Raw genomic sequence first — 22012 nt, 5'->3', positions numbered from 1 at the left:
AGAGTGCAGCTTGGAGGGATTGGGATTTCTTTAAGTGGAGCATGTCCAACAGCTCTGGGTTTGACATAGCTTTGTATGTTAGGCAGATATCGCCTCTGAGTAGGCGATATGCGACAGAGTAAAGCTGGAGATTTTTGAGACGGTTTGCATAGGGCATCTGTTTGGGGCCGGTAAGCCTCTTTGTGAGGTATTAATATGTAATGCTTCACAAATTTGTGTGTCATCCTTGCACAGCAGCCATGCTAATCTTCTCTGTATTGTTCCAGTTTTAGTATATGTGCTGCCAAAGCAAGCTGTGCCTTTCCCATTTGCATGATGTTAAGCACCAAGCAAATGTGGGTCTCTGCTTAGTTTGGTTTGTCTTCCTTTGTGCAAACAGGCTCACTGGCAATGGGAGAATGTCAGCACTCAGGACAGTACTGAGTGTGGAAAATATATCTGTTGCCTAGCTTTCTCTGTGGCATAGAGTATAAGAGCCATGAGCTCATAGTCAGAGTGCAGGTGAGCCAGCATTCAAATCCAGATGATTCTCTTTTTATTTTATTTTATTTTGTTTACAAATGGTGTCAGGATGTCATTAGCTAAGTAAATGTTATCAGGAATGCACATGTGATAATCAATGACTACACTAAAGTGTGTATCTTCCCCAAATTGTATCCATAATACTTACCTCAATACACTTGTACAGCTAGTAGCTGCTTTGCAGGACTCACTGCAAATCACAAGTTAATTGTGTGTACAGCTTTCTAAAAATGACAAGGGGTGGTACATCTTTTGAAATGATTATTATGACTGAGCAGATATGCTAAGTATTTGTGTAGGGCTGGATATTCCAAAAACTGTGTGCAGTATGCTTCTTCAGAGTAAGTGTATAACCAAAGTAGATGTGCAGACAACAAGATAAAATGCCGCTCGTACAAAAGGAAGATAAATGGTTTAATTACACAAAAGCACAGAAATACACGAGTGAATCACTGGGTTAAGTGCTTTCAACTTCGATGGTTCTGATGAAGACTGGATTATCAGTTGAAAGCGCTTAACCCAGTGATTCACTCGTGTATTTCTGTGCTTTTGTGTAATTAAACCATTTGTCTTCCTTTTGTACGAGCGGCATTTTATCTTGTTGTCTGCACATCTACTTTGGTTATACAGTTGCTGTGGACACTCCTTATTGGTTTCTTCAGAGTAAGGACAGTTTCCACATCATATTAGATGAATATTTCATCCATCATCACCTGAACATGACACAAAGGGAATCTTACAGCAGATTTTGAAACATTGGAACACTACAGGATCACTGATCACCTATTGAATCAAGGTGACATGTTTGTATTATCCATCAACAGAGTCATGTCAGCATGCAGAAACCATGAGATGACCTGTACATCCATCAGCCTAATAGATACACACCCATAAAGAGGGGTGTGAGTGAAGGGGTGCATGCAAGGAGAGATGGACATACACACAACAATGTTTGGTGCAATGTAACATTAATGGACTTATTTTTGGTCTGTTCGAATTATTAATCTGCCATACTTTGCAGTATAAAGTGACTGACATAGGGGTAATGAAGGGTTAGTAAAGGGACAACAGGCTTATGACAAGCAGAACAAGGTTGGATAAATATGTCATAGTTGTGGGGATGGATGTCAATGCAAATAATATTTTTTGGCCAATATCCAATATATCTCCATGAGAACTCATAACTGTGATAAATGTTAAGATGTGGGCAATTAAACATATTGTAGATATCTAACATCACAGTAAGACATGATGTGAGAGGAATCTGGAATAGAACCCTTGATGCTATGGGCAAAAAAAATCTTTAGTCAAGTGATTTATATCAACACTGCATATAGGAAGTTACACATTACTGCATCCAGCAGTGTACAGAACTGTCAGTGTAACTGTTTCAAAGTAGTGGCTTTACTCTGCTTTAACTCTGTATTCCTGTAACACAGTATGTTTAAGCACCATTGCATGGAGATAACTGGAGTTTTGTGGCCAATGACAAAAACTCACCAGATTTTGCCAAAAGACATGAAGAGTCATTCACCACCACTTGGCATTGGTGTGTGATGCCAAATTCCGTGGAAATGCACAGCACAAAAAAGTGAGGGCTTTTTTTGTGGACCATTTCTGGCTATGTATGGGTGGTGTATGAGTCTATATTTTGACCAGATTAAAGATGTGAAAATGGGGTAAATAGAAAAGTAGTGAAATGGGGGGCAAGCAGGGGGAAGAACAAAGGAGAAGCAATAAAGGAATTTGCAGGAGGGAATTAGGAAAGAACCATAGGTCTCCACTTCTTCAACACAGTAATGTACACATGTAGAGAAATTCGATGAATTTGGATTGTCAGCACAACACAGATGGTTGAGAACAATGTAATGGTGCTCTATACCAATTGGATCAAAACAAGTGTGTCAAGAAGACACATCTGCAAAATGGAAAGCTATGTATGGGAAAATGTATTTTGTGGGACAGTTGCCCTATTTTTTGGATTTCAAAAAGAGAGGAATGCTGGAGAAGGGACACAGGAATGTGGGGGTCAGGTAGGTAGGGTAGCTGAGGAAGCAGGTGCAGCCAAACAGGAGAAACAAGACAGACACAAGGATGGTGAAGGACACAAAAGGTGTGGGAACACCATGATTGGAGATACTTAGGGGACATTGGAGGCACATGCATCAAGGCCAGCATTTATTACATCACACACCATCCCTGGAGCTACTGGAGGGTGACATAATCATTGCCTCCACCAATACTGGCAGAGGGTACCACTGTACCAGCAGCCAGGGCAAAGCTACCTGATGTCGACAGTCCAGGTAATACAGGAGCTGTGGAGACAATACTGTCAGGTTGTGTTCCAGAGGTACTGGGTGTTGGTGAAAAAGTGGTGGGATGAGACAAAAAAGAAAAGAGATGATTCAAACCATGATATGTCACATTTATGATTTACTACAGTTAATATCCTTTTATTATACTAGCTATAGAGCTTTCACAATCCAAAAAATAACTGTTAGTTGTTTCAAGTAATCCTTGAAATATGCACATATTCCATATATGCTTTTAAAGATACTAGAGTTTAACTTAAGAACATGACATTAAAACCAATATTGCTGCATTTTAAATGTAAAAATGATACTTGTTGAATGTCAGTCTGTAGGTTACTTGTGGCAGCTGAGCCCACATAATCTGACTTGCGCTTGTGTAATACAGTTACCAAGAGCTCTAGATGAAAGCATGCACATGCACTGTTACAATTATGATATGCATGCTGAGCTTGATACTGATCTATGGAATCACAACATATTTATTACAACCAGGGTCTGTCATGCTGCATACATACCCCTTGTCTATATGAGTCGCTCCAACCTCTCAGCATGTGCCTCTATGTTTACCAAGATTTCCTCTCTGGCTGTAAAATAGAAAATAAGAGACATGAAAACATTATATATATATATATATATATATATATATATACCAGTCTTGGTTATCTACAGCATTCCATATTTTTATTTATTTTATTTATTTTACATTTATTTTACATTTGTTGACTGGGATAGTCCGACTGGATACATGTCCATTTTCAGCGGAGGCCCAGGGAGAAAAGCTCCAACATAGTCACAGAGACAGATAGTTACATATTAGTGTTTAAGATAGAAAAGAATAAAAAGCAATTTACATACTACATACTACACATACTACCTTGCTCTAACAGACACAACTTACGACAGTTCAATATACAGATCTTTAAAAACATGCTAGTGAATTTATTAAGACAGATTATAGATTATAGTTTGGCTAATGTACAATGAACATGCTTTTTGATTACATATCCCCACTCGAGGTTGTCCTTTTGGGTTTAGATTTACTTGAGAAGTAGTATGGCCTTGGTTTAACAAAGAGGAGCTAGTCTGGGTTTGAGCATGGACAAAGTCAATGCGACTTAAAATGGAGTTTTAGACTCTTTTGAATTGAACTGGGGAAGTAATAAGCATGCGGTTATTGGGGAGGGAGTTCCATAGCTTTCCAGTGGTGTTGGCGAACAGAGCATCACTGCCTATGTTGTTGGATTTGAGTGTTTGGACAAGGAGTCTGTTTGATGAGTGAAGGCAGCTTAGAATGGTGTAAGGAATTATTATATTTTTCAGTGCAGGGGTGTTATCAGGTTGTTTAATAATTTTAAAAGCTTCTATGAGTTGGTTCATCTTGAGAAGATTTGGGAGTTCTATCCAGCCAAATTTTTTCAGGTTAGAGCAGTGGTGTGTTCTATAGGGCAAGCCAGTTACAAATCTGGCAATATGATTATAACAACATGAGAGTTTGTTCAGGTCAGATTTGTTAAGGTTAGTAAGCATGGGAGAGGCATATAGAAGGGTAGAAAGAAGGTGTGAGCGGGCAGTGGCCACTTTGGCCATAGGGGTTAGGAAGGTCTTTATCCTGTATAAGGACCCAAGTTTCTTGTTTATGGACTTAATGGTTTGATTGATATGCATATTGAATCTAAGTTTGTTGTAAATGGTAACTCCTAGTAGCTTTGTGTAGGAGTCTGGTGAGATGATGGTACCATTATTGGATTGTATAGTAAAATGTGTAGGAGGGGATGTATTCGTTGGGTAGAAGAGAAGTAGCTTGGTTTTGTTTGGGTTTAAGATCAGATGATGATCTGAGAGCCAGTTTTCGACTGTAGTAAAACTGAGCTGGGTGGCAGCTAGTAGGTTTGGTAGAGAGTCATCGGAACATATTAGAGTTGAGTCATCTGCATACTGAATACAGGTGGCTTCGGGGATGACTGAATGGAGGTCATTTATAAAGACTGAGAAAAGAAGAGGTCCTAATATGGAGCCTTGAGGAACTCCGATGGTGTTTGGTAACAGGTGAGAGAGCTTATTTTGCCACAGAACTGCTTGTTGTCTACCCGAGAGGTAGGCATGAAACCATTTAACAGCTGTATTGTCTAGGTACAGGGTTTTCAGAGTGTGGAGAAGTAGCTGGTGGTTCACCATGTCAAAGGCTTTCGACAGGTCCAGAAAGAGAGCTGAGGATATTTTTGTGTTATTCCGGTTTTGGTTGATTTTATCGGTAAAAGAGAGGAGGGCAGTGGTCGTGCTATGATGAGGTCTGAATCCATGTTGAGAGTTGGTCAGTAGTTTATTCTGGGTGAGATAGTGCATAAGTTGTTTGCGGACACACCTTTCCATAATTTTGGCAAGTGGTGACAGTATGGCTATTGGCCTATAGTTCGATAGTTCTGTGGATGAGCTACCTTTATGGAGTGGAATGACATAGGATATTTTCCATATTGAGGGGATTGTGGCCTCAGTTATGGTTCTATTGATTAGGATCAAGATAGGATAGGCTATCTATATATAGATATAATTTAAAGTTACTTGATCTGTATACTTACACAACTGGGGGGGTGCCAGCATTTCTAAACTCATCCAGCCACTGGTCGAGTTGTGCCTGCTTGTGCCTCTTTAGGTCACTGTAGTGGTGCCTACACTACTCCACAGTGCTTAGTATGCCAGTCACACTAGAGACAGAATTGGTTATGCTGTTCTAAGCCTCAGCCTTGTACTGAGAACTGGTATAGTCCCCTGCATTAACCTACAGCTGTAGTGCTTCATGAGGAGTTCAACAGATATTTTTGACTCCTACACACCCAACCTTTGTTCCCTGAATTTGGCACTATCCTTTCCATCACCTACCATGTCTGCAAAGTTCCTACAACAACAGTTGTCATGTTTTCTGCCATTTTGTGATATTGCATTTTATGACCAGTGCCCCAACATGCACAACCATGCCAGCTGCATTTGCATGATGGTAAGCAAAGAGAAACATTGCCAAATAAACAGGAAAGGAGTTTATGAAACAGCAATGTTGATGTCAGAGTGGGCATTGATTTATGGCATGTGTACTGCTACACCTGGTCAGACTTTGTACACTGGTCAACAATGAAATGCGAAATGGCTTGGCATTTAAGACATTACTTTGGAGGGATCAGTGGGATGACTTGGCACATATTTTGTGGGGACTTAGACACTGTTAAAAGTAATCTGTACAATGTGAGATTCAGATCTATGTATAAAAGAATACATACATTCCCACATAGGTGATTATTCCTCATTGCCACTGAAAACATGTTTAACAACCCTGGTCAGTACAGATATACAGCTTAAATAGTGACTGCTGCTATACTTTAATTAGGCCTGTATGTGTGACATTAAAAGGTCCTAGCTTATGCATTCTCAGGTGTGATGCAGGACTAATGTCTGACAATATACTGGAAATGGATAGACTTGTATGACTTTAGTAATAGAGTTTGCAGCTATGATACATACCTCACAATGCATTCCGTTTTACAGTTATGCTTGGTTTATGGGAAGAGTGTGGATGATTGTCAGTAAAGTATTGTATCCATTGGAGATATGCAACTGCATTTTTTATTACATAGTCATCACTGTCATGCTTAACTAGTTGCACACATACTGCATATGTTACATACAAAAGTATGTGTATGCAAGCAGTAATGATACCTTTCTGTCAATCAACCTGCTATACATAACTATTGGTATGTAATATTACCTACATAATCAAAGTTTTGTGAAAAATGCCAATGGGACAAGCTTACTGAAAAGTAGAGCATTCTGCATTTGAATCCTGGCTCATCTCTATTCTGGCCATGAACTCACTGCACTTACACCTGGTGCCACAGGGAAAGCTAGGCAGCAGGTATATTTTCCACACTCAGTACTGTCCAGAGTGCTGACAGTCTCGCATTGCTGCTGAGCCTGTTTGCACAAAGGAAGCTGAACCAAATTAAATGTTTCACTTTTTTCTTTAAGTAGTGAACCCTGTTTTCATGTAGGTAGGCAATGTATAAATGTAGAAGGCAATAGTGAGCATATATTACTCATTATGATCTTTCATCAGTAAAAATAACTACTGTGGGACTTCAACCCCACTTTACTTACATTCTCTTTTTTATCTCAGTGTATTTACACCTTGTGCCACAGAGACATTTAGGTAACAGATGGAATTTCTGCAGTCATTACCATCCATATTGCTGACTGCTATGCAATACCACTAAGTGTGTTTGCACTCTAGAAGATGACTGAAATTAAATTTTCAGTTTTAAGCAGGTAACTGTGTTTGCACTCTGCCATGATCTGTATACATGGGAAAAGAAAAAAAAATAAATAAAAAATGATAAAAAAGGGAAACAAAAGTTAAACAATTAAGCAGTTGGATTTGACCATCAGAGTACTGCATTTACACAACACAGTTAGAGTAGGTTATCTCTCTTTGCCACAGAAACAACTTTGCCATCACAATCAAATAATGTGCATACAACCAATTAACATTTCATACCAAATAATAAACAGTTCATGTAGTTGGACATTCTTATATTTAGAATTTAGTGGAATGAGTGACCAAACATTATTTATGAATATTCTTGCAAAACTGAATCTCTGCTTTCTCTATGTATTCTGGAATTCATTATCTTATCTCTGCTTTACTATCACACATGCAATCTTTAGTGCATATTATCTCATATTTCTTTCAAGGTATGATACAAATACATGATAGTCAACAGCAGTGTTCAGCAAAGGGAGGAAACTGTGCTATTATGCCAAGGAAATATACATATGGGGTATTTAGTTTTGTTTAAAAGATCACTGAAGTTAGTTCTACACTTTGTATGTGTATCCTCACCGGTACACCCAACACACCCACTTCAGTGAAGGTTGCCTGTGCATTACTATGTTTTGCTTCAGTCAGAATAATCATTCGCAGTTGCAAGCCATTAGCAGCTAGCAGTTGTGTAGAGGCTACACTATGTTTACATCAGATACATGAAGTCAAAAGTTTGGTATTCAACAATTCTAAGTAGTTCACACCTTATTTGCATTTTCAGAGTGCTCAGAGGGCTGAATCTACACTGAAGGGAACTTGAAGAAGATGAGACTGTTTTCAGTCATGCTTATTGTTACACTTGTGGGAGTGTTGGGTTAGGTACACTTTTTGGAATGCTTTTTCTGTAGTGGGTTGCATGGATCACTTTATTTGGTAAATTGCAGAAGTATACATTACAGATGTCAGTCATGTCAGATATTGATGGCATTGCTGGTCAACTTATACACATTCTACATAGCTTCATTTACATGTACCAGTCAGGCAGTTATCTTCCATTCATTCATATTCTTACACATTTATTTTTCTATACAGTTTCAACACTTACCTTGATATTTGGGGCTGACTCTGCGTGATGCTAGCAGTAAACAGCCATTACACGGGGAAGTAAAAGTTGTGAACATTGCCTGGCATCACACAGAATCACTGTATGTATGTGTATTGGATGAAAGGTGCACCCCTTAGGTGGTCAGCATGTGTGATATTTGTTGCCTGTTGGCAAGGGCATATTATGCACATCTATGTCTTAACTATACTCGCAGCAGATGGAGTTTCCCCTCTGACTCCTCACCTATGTGTGGATGTGGTGACCTTGCCAGTGGTGGTGAGATGTTTGCTCATAGCCCTTGGTGTTCACACTGCAGCTTTTTTTTGCAGGATGCTATTGTGTAGGATAGCACAGAATGTGATAAGTTTAGTAGATATACTGGGATTGTATTGCAGAGCCCTCCTGATATATCTAGGCAGCGCAAACACATGCTCTATGATATTTCTTGTTTGAGCATGTGCCCCATTATAGTGTTCCTCTGTGGAAGGGTGTTTATTTCTGATAGGCATCATGGTTTGAGTGCATCCCCCAGTAAATGGACTTGTGGTACATCACCCTTGGAAAACCCCTGTTAGAACTGTGAGGTGTGCCAGACATGGGAGTTGTGGTAACTGACAGGGTTGCCAGCACACACATTCATGATGATTCCCCTAGCATTGCACACAACCTGGCAGTTAATGGAATGTAACCCCTTTCTGTTGAAGTCAACCCTTCCCTGCTCCTCCAGTGGTGATTTCATCTCAATATGCATGCATTCTCTGGCACCCAGGACTTCAGAAAAGTGTGCTATGGGGTAGAACCCCTGCATAGTTCTAGCACTATCCTCAGGCATCGGGGGAAAATATATACATAGTCAAGGCATGCTTTAGCATAGCATTCAGGAATTGGTGTAGGGTCCTGGATGCTGATACCTTTGACACTCTCAGCATGTCCCCTATGGGTCACTGAAAGGTACCTGTAGCTAATATTCTAAGTGCTACATATACCTTGATCTCCACAGGTATGGGTTTCCCTCAGTTTGCCCTTGATCTCAGATGAGGAGAACAGATGTTACAGATTTCCTGGAGTGTGTCCCTATCTACCATGGGATCTTTCTCTGGACAACAACCATTTCCCATTTTTGCAAATGTGGTCGGAGTGTCAGTTTAACACTGACACTCCTCTAGTGTCAAGGTTCACACTTCTGGGTGGCTAGCCCTGCCACGGTTGTTCATCCATACCATACAGTCACACACACACACTCACACCTATGGCCAGTCTAGAGTGTTCAGTCCACCTACTGCATGCCTTTGGAATGTGGATAGAAACTGGGGCACCTGAAGGAAGCCCACATGAACACATGCAGACATGAAGACTCCACACAGAAGGCACCCTAGCTGAGATTCAACTGGGGAACTTTTTGTTGTGAGGCAACAATGTTATCCACTGTGCACTGTGCCACATACCACTCCATAAAGATGTAACTTACACTGAACTCTACAGTTATTTCCCTATCACCACCCCCAATCCAAAATCCTGGAAAAGTGTTTTCATTCATTCACAACTTCTCACTTATCTCCTAGACTCTAATATCTTACCCACCATACAACATGGTTTAAAATAAAACAAATGCCATACAACAGTGGGAGAAAGTGACAAGCCATTAGTTAAAAACCTGCTTGCATTTGAGTAGGTGAAGTTTTGAACAATTGCCTTGTGAGTGTTTCAATTGCAATTTATTTGCTAGCTATAATAATGTCCTCATCAGTGTCTTATTTTAAGAATCAGGGTGTGGAGGGGAAAAAGACAACATACAGTTAAATAATGTCAGGATAGAGTAACTTCATGGCAAGATTTCTGAGTCCTTATAAGAGGATGAAGACAGGGCTCACTGATGTCAGAAGGTCTGGCTTGTAGTGTGGCACCTTGCTTTGAGGGAGGTATGACTTATTGTATCTGTTATGGGCATTATCATATGCCAATCTTAGCACATTTTTTATATTTAAGGTTTCATCCTTACAACCAGTAAAAATAAAGTTTATGGTAACTGGCTCTGCATTGGCCTGAATGCCATCACATAATACAATAGAATCTTTGGATTTGATAGGAGCATGGTTTTGATGACGAATGTACTTACTGAAATGAAAATTCTGGTATACTTTTATTTTAAGCATCTTTTAAATAGAGACATTGTGTTTAATGACTGACATGGATGCGTGAAGTTTCATGAATAAGGTGGGGGGGGGGGTCAGCCATGGATCCAGCACTATTCAACTTAGGCAGTGGCCTAGGGCTCTGTACTTGCTGGGGTCCCAGTCAGACAGCAGTAATTAAAAAAAAAAGTTTACATTAATTTAACACACACACACAAACACACACACACACACACACACACACACACACACACACACACACACACACACACACACACACACACAGTACTGCCTGTTGCTGTTTTCTCTCTGGCTATTTCATGCTGTGCTGTGCCAGCTCCAGTCTTAATGGCTGATGCTTTCAGCCAATGAGATTGGAGCTGGCTCTCAGAGCAAATTAAAGACTTCCAGGAAATATTGAATGGGATATGAGTACTCGGCAATGAAATGAATAGGAGATTTCCCTTACAAGGGCACACTAAGTATTGAATAGATTTTACTCATTTTTTTTATTTGTTTGTTTAATTATTTATTTTTGTTGCAAACCTTACAACAAGTGCTATGGCCCAAATGGGAAGAACTGAGTAATTTCAGCATTAGATGCATTAAGAGACTGCTGCAGTGAATTAGCTTGTGTTTGATTGAAAGATGATTTCTGTCTTTCTTTTTGTAAGTGCTACAGTCTGAGTAGATGCTAAGTCTGTACATGCATGTGCCTGCTGCAATGTGCATAAGGGCTGTATAGATTGTGTGTGTGTGTGTGTGTGTGTGTGTGTGTGTGTGTGTGTGTGTGTGTGTGTGTGTGTGTGTACACACGCACACAAGTGCATACTTGTGCATGTATGTCTGTGTCTCCCACAGTGTGAATTAGGTTTACATAGATGTGTGTGTGTGTGTGTGTGTGTGTGTGTGTGTGTGTGTGTGTGTGTGTGTGTGTGTGTGTGTGTGTGTCACAGACCAAAGGCAGTAGTAATTCTACTGAGTTTTCACTCTTCCAAATCCTGTTGAAAAGTTATCCCATCACATTCGGTTCCACAATCTCACAGAGAAGCAGACATTTCTGCTGTTTGTCTTATTCTATGTCAGTATATATATATATATATATATATATACATATATATATATATATATATATATATATATATATATATATATATATGCCCCAGTAGTGTTAAAAAGAGTTATGCTTGTAGAAGTAATATAGTTGGCAGGTGTTTGCCCAGTAACTGCATTTAAGCCCTTATTGTGTTGGTCTAGTGATTGTTTTTACAGATTTTTTTTTGCTTATAAAATCAGACTGTTGTTTCTTTTTAAAGTGTACTTGTAATGTTAGGAAACATCTTTTATAATGAATTGCTTTTCCTGTTGTACTCTTCATGAGAAAATAGCAAGTGATTTTTCAAAATTTGTACAAAATAGATTATAGTGGGCTGTTTGACCTTTTAGTTTCACTGTTTATACAGTTTTTCTTTATAACTACAACCATACAACAATGCCATGGTAAACACTGAGCAAAGATTTACATACAACTACAAATCATTATGGGTAATTTAAACAACTTGCCTGTTTAGAGGTGCTGTGGCTTGTTTACATTGTGGTTTCAATACTGCATCATTATAGCAATAACCCACGCCTGGGTGTGGGTAATGCTAAATTTACCCACGGTTGGCATGGTTTGGTCGAGGAAGCCCGGACCAAACAAAGCCAACCGTGGGTAAATTTAGCATTACCCACACCCAGAAGTGGGTTATTGCTATTATACCATGACATTATTTAAGAAAAGAAACTGTTACTTTTCTTAAATAATGGCATAGTATAATGCCTGTTTACTGCCCTTCCGCAGATGTCTGGCATCCGCGGCAGTTCTGATGTACTGCGCGCCTGCGCAGTACATCAGAGCTGTGGGCAAAAGCAATGGAGAAAGCAAGATCTCCATTGCTTTTTTTTAGTGTCTCGCTATGTTAAATGAGTTTAACATAGCGAGACAGTTTTAAAATAAGCAACGGACATCTCCGTTGCTTATTTTAAAACTGTCTCGCTATGTTAAACTCATTTAACATAAAGCAACGGAGATCTTGCTTTCTCCGTTGCTTTTTTTTTAAACACTGCCTCGCTATGTTAAATGGGTTTAACATAGCGAGACAGCTTTAAAATAAGCAACGGAGATCTCCGTTGCTTATTTTAAAGCTGTCTCGCTATGTTAAACCCATTTAACATAGCGAGACAGTGTTTAAAAAAAAACGAGTTATACTAATGGAAAAAAGTCCGGACCTTTTTCCATTAGTATAACTCGATTTACAACGGGCACGCTGGCCAATCAGCGTGCACGTTTTGGGGGGATCATGGTATAATATGTGTTAGTTTTCAGCATGAGGGTTTTTGTCTGCAAGAACTGATTGAGAATCTGCCTTTCTTTGAAGAAAGAAACTACTTCTGTTGCATTTAACATGGACTGCAACTTATACATTCATTTATGTAGTGAGACATTGTGGGTTCAGTCTTTCATGATGTCATGGCAGGGGTTTTCATCTTTGAGAAAAACTTTCAGGGGCCCATCCTTATGAATAAAATAAAATGCAAAAACAACACACTTTTGCATCAAAACTTTATCATTTGGCATTGCATATGATAAGCTGGTTATATCCAAGTGCAAAGATTTGTTGCTTATCACTTGCTTTAGAACATGACCAAAACATGTTGTTGGCTTACTTTTTTATAGTTATGACTACAATCAAGCATTATTTTGCTTAAAGCACAGGAGAAGAAATATTAATTATTTTTTTCTCGAATGGTTTGTAAGTGAAGTCTGAAGGAATCAAGCTTTCAACTAATAGAACTGTGTATGTTGTCATTTACTGAGGGGAAGCCACCCACACACCCAGCAGCAAGATGTGTGACTTTTTCCAGTGTTGTTTTACAGAACCTGTATTTGTCTGTTTCTTCCACATGTTCAATGGACTTTGTAAACCAATGTATATGTAGTCCACTATCCTGGGCTGTTAATGTTAATCTTTCATTTTTTGGTTTTAATTCACCTCTCCTTAATCATTCCTGTGTCAGATCCTGATCAACATGAGGTTATTCCAGGAGTTTTCTGTACTAGCAACTAATTTATACCTTTTCCATATTTCTTGCCTTCTCATCTGATCCCTTTCCTTATATTCTTTCTTTTGTTTTTCGGCACATTCTGTTGCTGCATGGTTTTTGTCTACTTCTGGTTTGGTTTCCATTCTCACTTTACACAGGTAAGGAATGAAGGAAGTCATCTTAGATTTGTTCTCTTCATGTTTCAAAACTTTCACTATGTTTGGATCTGGTGAGGTCAGCAGATATGCATGCAGTCTAATGATTGCAGATGTATATATGTAATCAGTTTCAAGGATGCCCGTACTTCATTCAGAATGAGGAATATATAATTTGGCATACACTGATTTTTATATATCATTTGATAAACTTGAAGCATTTTTCTTGTTTTCCTGTCCAACTGATCTAATACCTTTTCGGGCCCGTCAATTACCCCAAAAGTTAGAACAGGAAGAACAGATTGTTTACAGCTTAGACTTTGCTCCTAGGTGTCAGAGCTGTTTTCATTATTAACTTTTGATTTCTAAAATATTCCTTGCTGAGTTTTGCTCACATTTGTTCATGTTTTATTGTCAATCCTTCATCAATTCCCAAATATTTATACACTCCCTCCTGCTCAAGTTCCTTTACATCACATTCCTTTCCCAGACTGATATTTTGGTGTTGCAGCTTTCCTGATTTAAATGTTGCTTTCCTCAACACCAAACGGCCTTCTTGTATAATCTGAGAAAGTTTTGATCACTTCCAGTTGTGCTTTCAGCTCTTCAGCTGATGAACTTTACAGTTTAAATCACCCACTAAAAGAAGATAAGTATTTACACTTTGTTGTTGTCTGGGAACCAAACTGTAATCAATATCTAATCTGTTAAGTAGACATCCTAATAGGTTAAGGGCAATACAAAAGAGCTGTGGTGACAGAGTCTCCCTAGAAAACCCCCTTTCAATTTTTATCCTTGTGTTAATAATTTGTACTTTATCATGGCTTAACTGAAAAGTGGTTTGCCACAGTTTTATCAGTGTAGTATGTATCTTTTACATCTGTAAGCACTCCTTTATCCATTAATGTGGAATACTGTCAGATGCTTTTTTGTAATCTATCCATGCCATACATAGATTATTTCCCTTTCTGCAATTCTCCATTATGACTTTATTGAACAATAAATGATTCTCTTCTCCAAATGAACTTCTTGTATTACCCCTTTGTTCTATTGCTGAGATTGAGTTTTCTTCTTGATGACTATAAACTCTGTCAGCATAAATTCTGGTACGTATTTTAAACATCATCAGAAGGTAAGCTATTGGTCTATAGTTTTTTAGGATAGCTGCAGGTTTACTGTTTAGTGGGAGCATTATTTTTTCTATTGTTAACCAGGGTGGTGCCTGTTTGGGGTGTGCATATAAGTCGCTCATACTCAGGGCTAAATCTTTATGTAAAGATGTTAATACTTTTAACTAGAAGTTGGGTACTGCATCTGGGCCTATGGTTTCCTAGTTAGGAGCTTTTCTTAATTGTGTTTCAATTTCTCTGGCTGTTACTTCATTCCATTTCTTATCCTGTGCAGTTGAACTTCTTATTGTTTCTTTTACTTCTTCTCTCCATTCAGCATCTTTGTTATGTTTCACAGGGTCTTCATAAATATTTCTCCAAAATGTGCCCATTTCTTCTTTTTTGGTAGTGTTTCCATTCCTTTTGCTTTGTTTCTGAATTCTTTATAAAACGTTTTTGCATCATCAATGAATTACTTATGTTGTAATTTTCATTTATATTTATATTTATATGCATGCCTTCTAAGCTTTCCTGCCTGTGCTGATATCTTTAGTTTATTATTTGCAATAGTATATGATAGATTCTGGTCTGTTCTAATGCTGTTCATTGCTTTTATCACATTTTGCTTTCTAAATATTTTGTTTATCTGCCTCCTATACTTTTCTAACAGTGACACTTCTTGTCTTAATTACTTTATAGTTTTCTCTATTTAATACTTCCATGATGGCATTTGATTTCTCGCCTTCCTTTCTCTTATTGCCCTGTATTTTTGTGGTAAGACTCTATCTGTTATTAGTTTAGCTGCACAGTAATATATCCTATTTACTTCTGTTATATCACATGAATTTCTGTTAATAGTCTTGAGTACTGTGTTCATTTGTTTTACCTGACGTCTAACAATTTGGGTCTTATTGTATTGACTGTTTCTTTCATTAATGTGTCTATCTGTCTGTATTAAATCAAGCAACTTTTCACTTAGATATTTTTCTTCTAAACTGAGGGCACATTCTTTGTATTTCTTTTCCTTCAGGCATTCTACAGAAAGTTCGAGAAACTCTTTCTGTGACATATTTTCTTCAGTTGCATCCTGTGTAATTCATTGCTCTTTCATATGGGAACTCACTGGCCTATCACTCCAAAAAAGTGACTGCGTCAGAGTTGCCACCATTTCCTGCTCTTTCCCTTGCTGTGCAGCTCCAGCTAATGAAGGCTCCAGAATATCTTCATGTGGCAGCTGATCAGATGCTTCCTGTTCCACCTGTTTCTCTTTAATTTGGAGGCTCATCGTTCATCATGCTGTGAAGTTACCAGAGTTGGATTTTCTACACTAAATCCTTCACTTCACAGGTAACCCATAACTTTGGTTTGTAATTCTTTTAACTTCTCCATTACTTATCTTATTTTCTACTTTCCCCCTTTGTTTTCTTATTTTTAATGTAGTGTACAATTGTCCGTATCTGGATGCTTCAAATATTTTTGGTGCTGCTTTTTTTAATTGATTAGTTTTGCTTTCTCTTTTACATAAATATTGCACCATATTAAATGTCCTTTTTATCCCCATGTCCATATTGCTTCTTCAGATGTCTCCCACTACACCCGTTTCTCCTTACTTGGGGACTCATTGTTCCATCATGCTGTGACATAACCTGTTTTAAAGGAGAACCGCACCCACAGACTCAAAAAACATGTTTGTTTCATCATGGTTTGATGTTTCCTACATTTTAACACCACTCTGGGACTATTTACTGGTTTTTAAATATTTTTATACGTAATTTCTGAGTTTGACCACATGAGGTCTAGCATCTTGAAGTAATTCTGATTGTTTAGTCTGCCTCTAGGTATCCCACAGTGCAGTGCTTGTCTGTTAAAAATACATCACGCAGGCCTCTTTTTTCCTAATGCTCCTGTCACTGCAGTGATTTACATGCATACACTGTTGTCTTTCAGTCAGTTCGTTTTAAGTAACATTTGATGCCGTTCAATGACTACTTAAAGCACAAACAGTGCAAATGCCACAGAACAGACTTTCAAAGTGCTTTTTACTGTTGCTTCTTTTTAGAATGGCTAAACTGCAGTCTTTTGTGAAGCCTGAATTGTACTACTTTGACTCATCTTGCATCTCCCTTGACTAGCTGTCAAAGTGCTAATGGTAATTTGAGCTGTTACCTGCTGTGATTGACAGCTCACAGCATGAGATTTGACTCATGTACTGTTTCCTTGTTCTAGCTTTTACTTTCTGTATCAGTAGGGGAAGGACCAGGGAGCTGTGACATCACAGCATGGATGGGTTTTTAGGATGGTCATGGTGATGGCAGTTTGGGAAGGGAATTGGCCAGAAAACTATCTGTATTCAGTGGCTTTGATGACATTAATGAATTGGAGACTGCAGCAAGGGTGGGATAAAAGTTTTTTGAAAGTGAAACCACTACAGTACAGTAAGGTACTGTTCTAGTGGAAAGAAACAGTTAGTTTAAATATTTTAAATGCAGTATTTTTGTTTATTCATAGCAGGGACAGTAAATAGGGAGAAAAAGGACAGAGAAGTTGAGCACCTAGTAACAGAATCCTGTTGTCCTTTAAACTTTCTACACTAAATCCTTCACTTTGCAGGTATTCCATAACTTCAGCTTCAATTTGTTTAACATCTACTTTGATAATCTTCTGTTTTATATTAATTCTTTGTGATTTTACTTTTTGTATTGTGAAAATTTCCATATCTGGGTGTCTTTGCCTGAATTTCTCTTCAAATATCATTGAAGCTGCTATTTTTGTATTGATTAGTTTGGTTTCTCATTTGTATAAACATTGCACCATGTCAGATCTCTTTCTTCCCCATGTCCATATTTCTTTTTTATGCCTTTCAAAAATCTCCAGGTTTTGTTCTTTATATTTTCACATTTCCTCAGTTGCTTCTTTTTTTTTCAAATGGCCCAAGGTTTCTTGGTCTATAAAATGTTTTTCATGAATCTGTTGTATTAATAAACACATATTTGCATTTGAAGTTTGTAACACTTTTTTGTACAAATATTTTTTCTTTCCTCTAACTTCTCTCTTAATCTTTTTGAATATATTCTATTTGGAAATTTTGGGCTTCTTGCATAATGGTAACAATACATTGGGGGTAATTCAATAAACCCTACACAGAGTGATTCTCCATATAGCAATAGTGCTGCAGCCCAAACACAGAATATGGCTGCAGAGCAATCCAGGAAACAGGGCTGGGAGTGTGCATGAATGTGTGGACACCATGCAAACACGGAGGTGTCTGCACAATGCAGATCACCTCATCTGCTGGTGAAAACCATGCAAATGAGGTGATTTTCTGATTCAGAAAGCAGAAAAGCATCCATGTAGGTGCTGTGTCTGCAGGAAAAATCTACGTGGTTCCAAACCGTGTACCGGACTATAAAATTTAAACAGGGACTGTAACAGCCAAAATAAAAGGTTGTATATGTGACAGAAGCCATGCAAATGGCCAAATCTATGGCCAATGAGATGAAAAAGTAATGCAATATATAAAAAAATTAATCTTTTTTTTAAATACATATGCCGTGTTTAAGCAGCGCGCAGCTGCACACAAACATGCTATTTTTGAAAACCTCAGCTTTGGCCAGCTAAGAACTTGCTATAATCAACTGGACGTATAAGAGAATTTAAGTACCTTTATCTGCTCTTTTTTTTCCAAAAAATACAGTATTTAAATTGATTTTAACTGTGTGGAAGGAATATTAGCTGAACTGGAAGTTAGTCAGTGTTTGCTGAATTTTGTTATTTGCTAGTAATTACAGGTGTGGGGGTAGTCACATTCTTTGATTTCCTGTCCTTGCCTATTTAAGTGGTACAGTGTGAAATATTTTCTGCTTAAAAGCTTTGCCCCAGCTAAGAACTTGCTATATTCAACTGGACGTATAAGAGAATTTAAGTACCTTTATCTGCTCTTTTTTTTCCAAAAATACAGTATTTAAATTGATTTTAACTGTGTGGAAGGAATATTAGCTGAACTGGAAGTTAGTCAGTGTTTGCTGAATTTTGTTATTTGCTAGTAATTACAGGTGTGGGGGTAGTCACATTCTTTGATTTCCTGTCCTTGCCTATTTAAGTGGTACAGTGTGAAATATTTTCTGCTTAAAAACCTCAGCTTTGGCCGGTTAAAACTTGCTATATTCAACTGGACGTATAAGAGAATTTAAGTACCTTTATCTGCTCTTTTTTTCAAAAAATACAGTATTTAAATTGAATTTAACTGTGTGGAAGGAATATTAGCTGAACTGGAAGTTAGTCAGTGTTTGCTGAATTTTGTTATTTGCTAGTAATTATAGGTGTGGGGGTAGTCACATTCTTTGATTTCCTGTCCTTGCCTATTTAAGTGGTACAGTGTGAAATATTTTCTGCTTAAAAGCTTTGCCCGGCTAAGAACTTGCTATATTCAACTGGACGTATAAGAGAATTTAAGTACCTTTATCTGCTCTTTTTTTTTCAAAAAAATACAGTATTTAAATTGATTTTAACTGTGTGGAAGGAATATTAGCTGAACTGGAAGTTAGTCAGTGTTTGCTGAATTTTGTTATTTGCTAGTAATTACAGGTGTGGGGGTAGTCACATTCTTTGATTTCCTGTCCTTGCCTATTTAAGTGGTACAGTGTGAAATATTTTCTGCTTAAAACCCTCAGCTTTGGCTGGCTAAGAACTTGCTATATTCAACTGGACGTATAAGAGAATTTAAGTACCTTTATCTGCTCTTTTTTCCCCAAAAATACAGTATTTAAATTGATTTTAACTGTGTGGAAGGAATATTAACTGAACTGGAAGTTAGTCAGTGTTTGCTGAATTTTGTTATTTGCTAGTAATTACAGGTGTGGGGGTAGTCACATTCTTTGATTTCCTGTCCTTGCCTATTTAAGTGGTACAGTGTGAAATATTTTCTGCTTAAAAACCTCAGCTTTGGCCGGTTAAAAACTTGCTATATTCAACTGGACGTATAATAGAATTTAAGTACCTTTATCTGCTCTTTTTTTTTCCAAAAATACAGTATTTAAATTGATTTTAACTGTGTGGAAGGAATATTAGCTGAACTGGAAGTTAGTCAGTGTTTGCTGAATTTTGTTATTTGCTAGTAATTACAGGTGTGGGGGTAGTCACATTCTTTGATTTCCTGTCCTTGCCTATTTAAGTGGTACAGTGTGAAATATTTTCTGCTTAAAAACCTCAGCTTTGGCCGGCTAAGAACTTGCTATATTCAACTGGACGTATAAGAGAATTTAAGTACCTTTATCTGCTCTTTTTTTCCCAAAAATTACAGTATTTAAATTGATTTTAACTGTGTGGAAGGAATATTAGCTGAACTGGAAGTTAGTCAGTGTTTGCTGAATTTTGTTATTTGCTAGTAATTACAGGTGTGGGGGTAGTCACATTCTTTGATTTCCTGTCTTTGCCTATTTAAGTGGTACAGTGTGAAATATTTTCTGCTTAAAAACCTCAGCTTTGGCCAGCTAAGAACTTGCTATATTCAACTGGACGTATAAGAGAATTTAAGTACCTTTATCTGCTCTTTTTTTTTCCAAAAATACAGTATTTAAATTGATTTTAACTGTGTGGAAGGAATATTAGCTGAACTGGAAGTTAGTCAGTGTTTGCTGAATTTTGTTATTTGCTAGTAATTACAGGTGTGGGGTAGTCACATTCTTTGATTTCCTGTCCTTGCCTATTTAAGTGGTACAGTGTGAAATATTTTCTGCTTAAAACCTCAGCTTTGGCCGGCTAAGAACTTGCTATATTCAACTGGACGTATAAGAGAATTTAAGTACCTTTATCTGCTCTTTTTTTTCCAAAAATACAGTATTTAAATTGATTTTAACTGTGTGGAAGGAATATTAGCTGAACTGTAAGTTAGTCAGTGTTTGCTGAATTTTATTTGCTAGTAATTACAGGTGTGGGGGTAGACACATTCTTTGATTTCCTGTCCTTGCCTATTTAAGTGGTACAGTGTGAAATATTTTCTGCTTAAAAACCTCAGCTTTGGCCGGCTAAGAACTTGCTATATTCAACTGGACGTATAAGAGAATTTAAGTACCTTTATCTGCTCTTTTTTTTTCAAAAAAATACAGTATTTAAATTGATTTTAACTGTGTGGAAGGAATATTAACTGAACTGGAAGTTCTCACTCTGCTCTTCAGTTTTTGTTTTGGTGTTAATCTTAGTGGCCTTGCAACTGCCCGCCCCTCTTGTAAATTTGTGTTTGGATACTCCTTCTTGGCCCATCTCATTTGCTCACTCAACTGAGTGCAGTGAGATCATATTCTGATTTCAGGCACTCCTACTGTGTACAAAGAGAGCATCTGGGAAGCAGAAAAAAAAATTTAAGCTTGTTTCCTGCCTTTCCTGTTAAGTGGTATAGACTATTTGTAGGCTTCTGAGCCCCCAAGCCCTTCTGTGTTGGAGGGAAGCCTTCTAGCTTAGTTTTTTTTCTTATAACTAGCCAGTTTTCTAGTTTCAGCACTCAAATCTGTTTCTTTGATCTCAACACTTGTTCAGAAAAAAAAAAAAATTTTTCATCTGCTTTTACTGTACTTGTGTTTCTACCTACTTTTTTTTACTTTTGCATCATCTTAAAAGTACTCAGTTGTATTTATTACTGTTTGGTGTAACTCATTCTAAGCCTTTTGGTTTAAACACTTGGGCTTCGTCCCAGTTGTTTTGCACTGAGAGGGTTTGTGGTCTGCACTGTAGTGGCAGAACAGGTAGCTTAGATCCTTCTAGGTTGGGGACTGCTGATTGAAGGATCAGTGTCTGTTATTCTAAAAGTGTATTAATTCTGGTTTAAGCACTTGAGCTTTCAGGCCAGTTATTTTACATTAAGAGGGTTCGTGGTCTGCACTCTTGTGGGAGGAGAGGCTGGACTCTGCCCTTCTGAGCTGGGAATTTCTGGTTGAAAGCTTATAGTGCATGCATATCTGAACTGCTTCTTACTGAAGTTGGTGCGCCTTGTTTGCTGTGGCATAGACTGGATTCGGGCCTGCTGGATCTAGCTTTGTTTGTGTAACTTGAGCACTAATCCAGGCATTCTCTAAAGTATTCAATTGTATTTATTACTGCTTGGTAGTAACTTGATTAAAGTGTAGCTATCATTCTAAGTCTTTTGGATTAAGCACTTGGGCTTCAGACCAGTTGTTTTACATTAGGAAGGTTTGTGGCATGCACTGTGGTGGCAGAACAGGTAGCTTTCATCCTTCTAAGTTGGGAACTGCTGATTGAGAGCCCAGTGTCTGTTATTCTTAAAGTGTATTA

The 22012-nt window shown here is 37.9% G+C and overlaps 1 protein-coding gene and 1 non-coding gene across 2 annotated transcripts in view; both read right to left on the bottom strand.

Annotated features, from left to right (window-relative positions):
• The window catches only part of RNF182 (ring finger protein 182), a 266068-nt gene that overhangs the window by 75128 nt on the left and 168928 nt on the right, over positions 1-22012 (bottom strand). The window contains exon 2 of the mRNA XM_044065207.1: positions 3350-3418. The gene's annotated coding sequence lies outside the window, so the exon portion shown is untranslated. The remainder of the gene's footprint in view (positions 1-3349; positions 3419-22012) is intronic.
• Positions 190-292, bottom strand: LOC122797458. Its single transcript, XR_006364142.1, has one exon. It is a non-coding gene; the product is annotated as a U6 spliceosomal RNA (small nuclear RNA).

This window comes from Protopterus annectens, chromosome 3.part0, assembly GCF_019279795.1.
Source record: "Protopterus annectens isolate FY-2018-M chromosome 3.part0, PAN1.0, whole genome shotgun sequence".
Lineage (NCBI taxonomy): Eukaryota > Metazoa > Chordata > Ceratodontiformes > Protopteridae > Protopterus > Protopterus annectens.
Note: the sequence above shows the minus strand (reverse complement) of the source record. Positions and strands in the feature narration are given on the sequence as shown.